At 38.8% G+C, this 8,686-nt stretch overlaps 1 protein-coding gene across 5 annotated transcripts in view; it reads right to left on the reverse strand.

The window, feature by feature from the left end:
• Positions 1–8,266, reverse strand: part of LOC148861479 (Terpenoid synthases superfamily protein) — a 39,463-nt gene extending 31,197 nt beyond the window's left edge. The window contains exons 1-3 of one of the 5 annotated variants that reach the window (XR_016113147.1): positions 7,765–8,266; positions 7,575–7,642; positions 6,601–6,989 (exon numbers count right to left, since the gene is read on the reverse strand). The gene's annotated coding sequence lies outside the window, so the exon portion shown is untranslated. Of the gene's footprint in view, positions 1–6,600; positions 6,990–7,413; positions 7,428–7,574; positions 7,661–7,764 lie in introns of those variants that run through there. The other 4 variants (XR_016113146.1, XM_088985595.1, XM_088985598.1 and 1 more) reach the window with 4 other exon arrangements.
• Between the last annotated feature and the right edge of the window lie 420 nt (positions 8,267–8,686).

Consider the following 8,686-nt stretch of genomic DNA (forward strand, 5'->3'; position numbering starts at 1 on the left):
GAATGCAGTGCTAAGGATTGTGAGGTATCTAAAAGGAGCTCCTGGTCGTGGTTTGCTGTACGGGAGTGGTGGAAAACTAGTAGTAGAAGGATACACCGATGCTGATTGGGCAGGTTCTATGTCTGATAGACGATCTACCACAGGCTATTGCACCTTTCTAGGGGGGTAACCTGGTAACATGGAAAAGTAAGAAGCAAACAGTTGTGGCAAGCAGTGCAGAAGCAGAATATAGGGCCATGGCACATACTGCTTGTGAATTAGTGTGGCTGAGGAACCTTCTACAGGAGATAGGATATGACATCAGTACTCCAATGAAGCTCTATTGTGACGATCAGGCAGCGGTTCATATCTCTTCCAATCCAGTGTTTCATGAAAGAACCAAGTACATCGAAGTTGACTGTCATTTTGTGAGAGAGAAGGTGCTGAATGGGGTGATAGAAACTGCATATGTTAGTACGGGAAACCAGTGGGCAGACTTGTTTACAAATGGTTTGAGTCGGGGGAGAGTGGACTACATATGTAACAAGCTGGGATTATATGATATATACTCACCAGCTTGAGGGGGAGTGTTAGTGGTGTTAGTGAAGGGGTATTTCAGTCTTTGTACTTGTTGAGAATGTTGATGTATACGGTTATGTTAGTTCGAGTGCCTCCTACTTAAAGAAGGGCACTCAAGTCTTTTCCAATAAGTTAATAATATAATAACAGGTCTGGTCGAATCTAGGGATAACTTTTTCTCTAATTCGAACCAGCCTTTCTCTCTTTCCTCTCTTTTCTCTCTTCTTCTTTCCTCTCCTACTTGTTGTTTACTTTACTTTACAGTCAACGAACAAGACAGAATTCTAGGGCAGGTCAAACTTCGATAGTCTTCATCATGTGCGGCACAAAGATTTGTGTGACAAGTTGGGCATGATTGACATCTATGCTCCAACTTGAGGGGGAATGTTGGAATAATGTTAAAATAACTTAGTTGCAAATGTTAGGGTCTGTTTGGCTAATTAAAGTGTTTTCTTTTATTTCATTTTTTTTTATTTCTGTTATGTCTGTTATTGTACTTAGGGACACAAGGGTCTTTTCCCTTGTTATTCCTGTCGCCCTATATATAGTAAAATAAACACTAGCGCCGTCAGTACTGTTACATTGCAAACCTTCTCTCTTCTCTTCTTCTTCTCTTCTCTCCTCTTCCGCTTATCTCTGGCTGACTAAACTATCAAGATGTTTAAACCAGATTTTCTTGAAGGGGAAGCAGGACCTTTGTTCACCTGTTGAAAGAGCCTTCAACAAAGACTTAGAACAGAACTCACCATTTGGGTGGAGGGTCCACACTCGGGTATCATGGGAAAGGGGGGAGAAGTAGACCTCCTTGATGGTTTGGATGAGGGCCATGAGGTCTGAAATTTCTTGGTCCCTTAGAGGTCTTCTGAGTGGTAAGTTCAGGTTGTTGTTGGCGGGCAGGTTAGGAATACAAGAGAAGACAGTTGAATATTTGTCTAGGGAGAGGTTGTAGAGTCTAGGGAAGGAGGCTGCTAAAGTAGAATTTCCCCACCAAAGGTCCTTCCAGAATTTTATTTTATAGCCATTTCCCAATCTGTATCTAATAAAAGAAAAGAAGACAGAATGTGAGGAGACAATACCTTTCCAAGGATTTGATGAAGTATTTTATTAATAATAATAAAAGTAAACTGACAAGTACATGCAAAATTGAGTTCTCCCGGGAGGCACAAGTTGCTGCCTTAATAGCAAAGTAAAATTACAACTGAGCCAGAATAATTGATCCCTATTCACCCCTTGCTTAGCTAGTAGGTCAACCAGCCCATTTGCCAACCTCCTCTCCCACTGAAATCTAACTGTGAGATTAGAGATAAGCCACTTGAATCTTTTCATTTCTCCCCTAAAAGCCCAGGCTATTGTCTCTGGTTCTTTCAGTCACCCAGTTACCACGTTAGAGTCACCTTCAATGATCAGCCTCCTAAAGCTCAACTCTTTAGCAATTTGTGCTCCCTGTAAAGCAGCTTGCACCTTTGCACTAACTGCATCCCCCACTCCAATTGGGCCCAAGAATAAGGCAACAATTTGTCCCACTTCATTCCTAAATACACTCCCAATACCAGAAGGTCCAGGATTTCTAGAGTTGCTGCCATCAAAGTTGAGCTTTATGAAGCCTTCTTCTGGGGGCTTCCAGTCTACAACAGGTTTGTCCTTAACCAAAGAAGAATTTGCAACATATTCACAGTTTCTCGGTATGTCATCAAATGAGAAAAGTGAGAATAAATCCAAAGTTTTGGCCCAACTAATATCCCTTATTAGCAGGCATTCCCAAACAGTAGCTATATCCCTTTCTTTATCATTAAAAATTCTGTTATTTCTTTCCTCCCAAACTGTCCATACTAAAGCAGCCCTAACACATTTTCATAAAATTCTACCTCTTCTCTTAGGCCACCTAAAAGTTGTAGGGTCGAAAAGCCCCCTGATTTGCAGAGGCATCATCCACCTACCCCCAAAGACCAAAAATTTTTTTCCCAAAGATTCACAACAAAAGGCAAGAAATTAGAAGATGATAACAGCTCTCTCCATTTGCTTTGCAAAATAACCACTAGCTTCGGGAGATGCAGAGGTTGGGTCTTTTCTTTTGCAGGGTATCCAATGTGGTTTATTTCCCAAGAGAGGCTTCCCAACAAAGGGCTCCAACTTTAGGAGGAATGGACTTAGACAAGACTTCCTTCCAAAAGAAAGGTTATGGGTTAGGGACTGAGCACAACTGAGAAAAAAAGGAGGCACAAGAAAAAAGACCCTGAGAGTTGGAAGTCCAAATTCTAGCATCAAGTTTAGAAAAGTCCAAACAAACAATGTCTAGGGTTTTTATTAACAAAGCAGCTTGATCAAGTTCAGAGTCTCTTAGATCTCTTCTGAAACCCAAATTCCAACTGAATCTAAAGGATTGAGAGAGAAACAAAGCTTTGAATGGGTTCACTTTTAAAAAGGGAGAGGGAATACAAAAATGGATAAAGGTCCTTAAGGGTGGAATTACCAATCCAGGTGTCTTTCTAAAAGAGAATCCTATCACCAATACACACATCATACCTGATAAGGCTGAGGAACTGGGGAAAGATACCATGAATAGCCTTTCACAAAGAGTTTAGTGTAGCCCGCCGAGATACTCTAGCATCCCAACCATTTCCTGCATAACCATGAATACTTCCCACCACCTTATGCCAAAGCCTCTCTCCCCCTAATGGCCATCTCCATAGCCACTTACCCAATAAAGCTTCATTCTTCTTCCCTATATTACCTAACCCTAAACCCCCTTGCTCCTTCTACAAACTAGATCCCATCTCACCAGGTAATCTTTCCTTCCTTCACCAGGCTCCCACAAGAAGTTCCTCATGATCTTCTCTACTTTTAGTACCTCCCTTTGTGGCATTTTGAATACTGTGAGGAAGAAAACTAGAACGTTAGCTATAGCAGATTTAATTAGAGTGATATGACCCCCCTAGAGACACAATTCCTCTTCTAAGCTAACAATTTCTTAGCACAACTTTCAAGAATTGGACTCCAAAAGCTTCCTTCACATGGGTTGGATCCTAAGAGCATTCAGCATACCTAGATATTTCAAAGGCCACCTAGCGATAGGACAACCTAAGACTTCTATGACCCTAGCCATCTCCTCCTCTCCCAAGTTCAGTCCCACTACGCAACTCTTTTCAATGTTGATCTTCAACTTAGAGACAAATTCAAACAGTTTGATCACATGCTTCAAATTACTTGCCTTTTGAGGATCGTCGGCAAACTGTAAATGTGTACCAACCGTGCTTTCTCTCCTAACCCTCAGACCTTTAAATAGTCCAAGCTATCATCTCTTACAATAAGACTACTGAACACCTCAACTACCAAAGTAAATAGGACAGGAGAAAGGGGATCCCCTTGCCTTAAACCTCTGTTTGCTGGGAAAAAGCCTCTGACCACTCCATTAACTAGGACTAAATAATGACATGTCTTCAAACATCCTTCAATCCATCCACACCATTTTTCCCCAAACCCAAAATTTTTCAAAGTGTCCAAGAGGAAGGACCAATCAACCATGTCATAAGCTTTCAGCCCTGGTATTTATTACCGTTCAGAATTGGACCATAATGGAATTTCGGTCTATACCGGCACCATAATATCAGATTGGGGAGGAAGATCAGAATTAGAGATTGATAGAAAAGCAAGGATATGGGCTCGTGTGAGTAGGAAACAAAAAATATCTATTTCTCCAAGTCCAATTTACACACAAAACCTTTATTTTCCCTTTTTTAAAATCCTCTACACATTCATTAGCTATCAAAACTAGATCTATGATCTGTCTACCTTGAATGAAGGACTTGCTTTAATCTTAAAGACAACACTTTGGCCAAGATTTTATAGATGCTTGTTACCGGCCTAATTGGTTTGAAATCTCTCTGTTGATTGGCACCCCCCTTCTTTGGGATCAAAGCTAGGAAAGTTGAATTTATTCCCGGACTAGTAAAGTATTCCTTAGCAAACTCCTCAAAGACTGTCCAAAGGCCCACTTTAATTATCTCCCAACAATCTTTATAAAAATCCATTGTGAAAACATCCAGTCCTAGAGATTTATATCTATCCATTGTCAAAATCTCTTTCCAACACTCTTTTTTGATCAACAACACAGAAAAGATTCATTAGTTAGAAAAATCAAGTACACCAAGAAGTCATGGTAGACAAGCATTCCATATTGTCCACCAAATACATCACAGCCCCAAACAAACCCAAAAACAATCCCTTTAATTACAACACAGCCGAAAAGGTAACCCGATAGAAACATACTAACTAGAATATAGCCCAAAACATATATTGTCTTTTAACTCCTAGCTTAGCTAGACCATCAACCTTGCTGTTAGCTGATCTTCTAATCCATCTTATTTGAATCACCATGTCTTTAAAAGCTTCTTCGAAGCGCCTGAATTCATTCCTTAACTGCCAAATTATTCCCTCCCCTTTCTTCAGCCAGTTTACCACAGTTTTTGAGTCCCCTTCAACAATCAACCTATTACTACTGCCTTCATTTCTGAGCTCACTACATCGCCTTGCTGAATAGGGCCTGAGAACATGGCTAGCATATTTCCATTCTCTCCCCTTATTACCCCACCATGCCCAATGGCCCCAGATTTCCAAAACAGCTGCCATCAAAACTTAGTTTCTTCCGCCCAACATCTGAAGGGGACCATGATGCAATCAAATTGATTTCCTAGATGCAGTGTTTGCAATTGTTCCCCAAGACCTGAAAAGTCTTTCCAACACTCTTGCCAAATCTAGACTCAATATTGGCCAATCCAGTCCTTCCAGAGTAGCACCCACATCCTCTTGTTTTTTAAAACTGATTTGAAATGAGCCACAAAAAAATCAGCAATCTCTTCTTGATTGACCAAAGTTTCTTCATTTACTTCTAATTTCTCCACAAAATTTTTTCTTCTTCTTCCATTAGCAAGTGCATGGAAAAATTTAGTATTCCCATCCCCCTCTTTGATCCAAAGGTGCCTCGATTTCTACCTCCAACTGATTTTTTCCCTCTACAAAAATCCTTCCAAACTTTGATTGACCAAAGTTTCTCCATTTACCAGACGTTGTAACTGATGATGTGCAATTACTAGTAATGGTCTGCCATTTATTATTCTTGTTTCATGCTTTCTTTTTGTTAGGTGATACCTCTTCACCTTATATTTGTAATTACTTTTCTTTTAATGAAATTCCCATTTATTTTCAAAAAAAAAAATTAAGACTTGACTAATTGTTTGACGGCTTCCAAAATAAGGAAATCCCTTCCCATGTAGCTGCTGCCATGACCCAAAATAAAAAATCATATTAGTGGCATGATCAGTCAAATAACAAGACAAATCTACAAATCCCATACTGCTTCACATGGATTATTTTGTGAAAAAGCAAAGGCTTTAGGATAGGCTGATTGCCCCTGTATCATACATTTACATGCACATCACAGGGTTCCACATAAGCTAATTTGCCCACATGCCAGAGCACAAACTAAAGTTCGGTCCTTGGGAATAACTTTAAGGATTCATATGCTTCATCATTGCTCTCCATCCCCTGAAAGGGAAGACGAAAAATGGCAAATTCTCAGTTCAATCTTCCTTGAGGAAGCTGAGTGACCCTACACGGCCTACAGCAAATAATTATTTAAGTTTTTTTTCAGATCTGGAAGTGCATTACAGATCTTTAAGTGCTTCTTTCCTTTTATGTCAAGGGGGAAATTGAATCAAGAATGATTACAGAATGCATAATTGACCTGGGTTGACTATGTGTAGTCAGAAAGTTTGTTAGTTGATACAACTTTTAACCATTTGATTCTGTTTAGTGGTAATATGTTTCTGGGTGTCAATTACTGTTGGTGATGTGTAAACATCAGTTTTGTGGTGATTCTCATGGTGAGGGAAATTCTATTACATTGTAAAAAAGGGAAGTTCTAATATAGTCCACAACATAAGTACATCATCCATGACTCTACTTATAAGGTGATGAACCATTAGTACATCATCCAATGCCAGGATGAAAAAATGCCACAATGTGGGAGTGGTGCACTGGAATACAGACCCTTTGTCATATTTTTCATCCAATACTGCATTCCATATAAAATAAAATAAAATTGTTCACTGAATGGTAATCTTCCATAATCCAGCTGACAGAAAAAGAGAGCCCTTCCCCCAACACCCAAAGCAGAAATAGAAAATTATAACAAAAAAAATAGAAACTTTTAAAGTACAAACTCACAACCATCCCATATCTATGCCACCTACGTTTTTTTTTTTTTTGATAAATATATCTACGCCACCTACTTGTTTGATTTGATAGCATTTCCAACAACAAGAACCACAAAAATCAGATAAAATTCTAAACAATTGGGACAACTTTAATCTTCAAAATCTTCTAACAAGATGGATCTGGTTAGGGTTGGTTGTTGGCTGCCACGACTAGCATCACTGAAAATAGAACACGCAAAAGAATAAGACTTCATAATGAGAGGACTCATTTCATTTTACTAGCAAATCCAGTTAGGCAGTATACCACCTCATGCAATTTATTTCAGTGCCCAGAGATCCTTGAAAATGTTGACCAAGGTTCCACTGGCTAGCTTAAATCCAATATCTCATTATAATAACTTTCTCCCCTAGGGTAATGTTTTAGCGTGAAGGAAAAAAAAAAAAAGAGACTAAAGTTGATTTTACAATTACCATTTCAACCATCCATACCTAAACCAAACACCTTGAAGCATTCCTGTTTCCTTCCACGTCTAACTAAAAGGGAGATGATTTTCGTTTTTTTTTTTATACTTTTTGCTGCCAAATGAAATTCGTATTTCATAACAAATTTATAATTTAATGGTTGCGGATGAGGAAGAAACACCTTTCTTCCCGTGACGTTCCAGAATGGGTTCAGATTGATTGATGTTTGGATGGAATACAGCATTGGTTGATGTTTAGATGGCTAAAGCACATTTGGAAGAAACCACAAACGCTGAGCATGCCATAAATATAAAGTTCAAAAAAAAAAATGTTGTTCCTAACCTTTCTTCCCGTGATGTTCCAGAATGGATGCAGATGGATGGATGGGAAATAAGATTCAGCTTTGACAACTGGAAGAGGAAGAAACACTGGAGACGTTGAAGAAACAACAAACCTTTAAGCTTGTTTTGACGATTGAAGTTTTGAACAAAACCTAAATAGAGAGGAGAATAAGAGAGATTTGAACAAATACCGGCAATGTTGAAGGTGGTCGGCGGTGAGAAGTTTGTTTTGGCGACGTTGAAGCTGGTCGCCGGCGGTGTTTCAGCGAATGAATCTTCGGAGAGTCTGTCAGTCTGAGAATGAACCTTCGAACGTCTAACCCACTGTCACACCGACAGTAGAAGACTGATGGTGGCTCAGTTTTAGGATCTCTTAATTCGTTGTAGGCTTGTAGCAGGTGTGACACCTGGTATCAAATCCCCGCTGCCACCACTCCGGGTTGGGTTAAGGTCTTGAGGAGATGGGGAATGACGGTATGTGCTAGTGCTCCCTGAAACAGACCCTATTCAATTATTCATGAACCCCTCGACCCAATTCACCCCGACCCTCATAGCCTCATTGGTACACTCGACTCAACCCCACCTTCACCCTAACTTCACGGGTAATTCGACCCATATTATATTGAATCGGCACTAGCATGAGTGAACCGGTGAATCTTGGTGGTTTTAAATAGGGGGAGAAATGGATAAGATCATGATAATATAGATATATAAGTTACTTATTTATCGGGAAACTCCCGATTAGTAGGGGTGAGTATTATCTCGTTAAAACCGAAAAACTGAATCAAAAGTTTTGGTTTCGTTTTTTTGGTTCGATTTTTCTGTTCTTGGTTATTTTAATCGGTTATTTCATTTTGTGAAATTTCGATTTCAATTTCGGTTTTCAGGTTTAAAAATTTAGTTAACCAAAAAAATCGAATTAACTGAACTTTATTATCTATAATATATATTAACATATAATACATAAATAATATGTATAGAATATATTATATTATATTATATTATATTATGTATTAAAATATTTTTTTAATATATAATATACATTAAAGTATATATAGTGTTGAAATTCAATTTTAACCAAAATAACTAAAAACTGGAAAAAAAAATTGATTT

Source organism: Nelumbo lutea, chromosome 4 (assembly GCF_056320005.1).
Source record: "Nelumbo lutea isolate HS-2025 chromosome 4, American lotus-T2T, whole genome shotgun sequence".
Classification (NCBI taxonomy): domain Eukaryota; kingdom Viridiplantae; phylum Streptophyta; class Magnoliopsida; order Proteales; family Nelumbonaceae; genus Nelumbo; species Nelumbo lutea.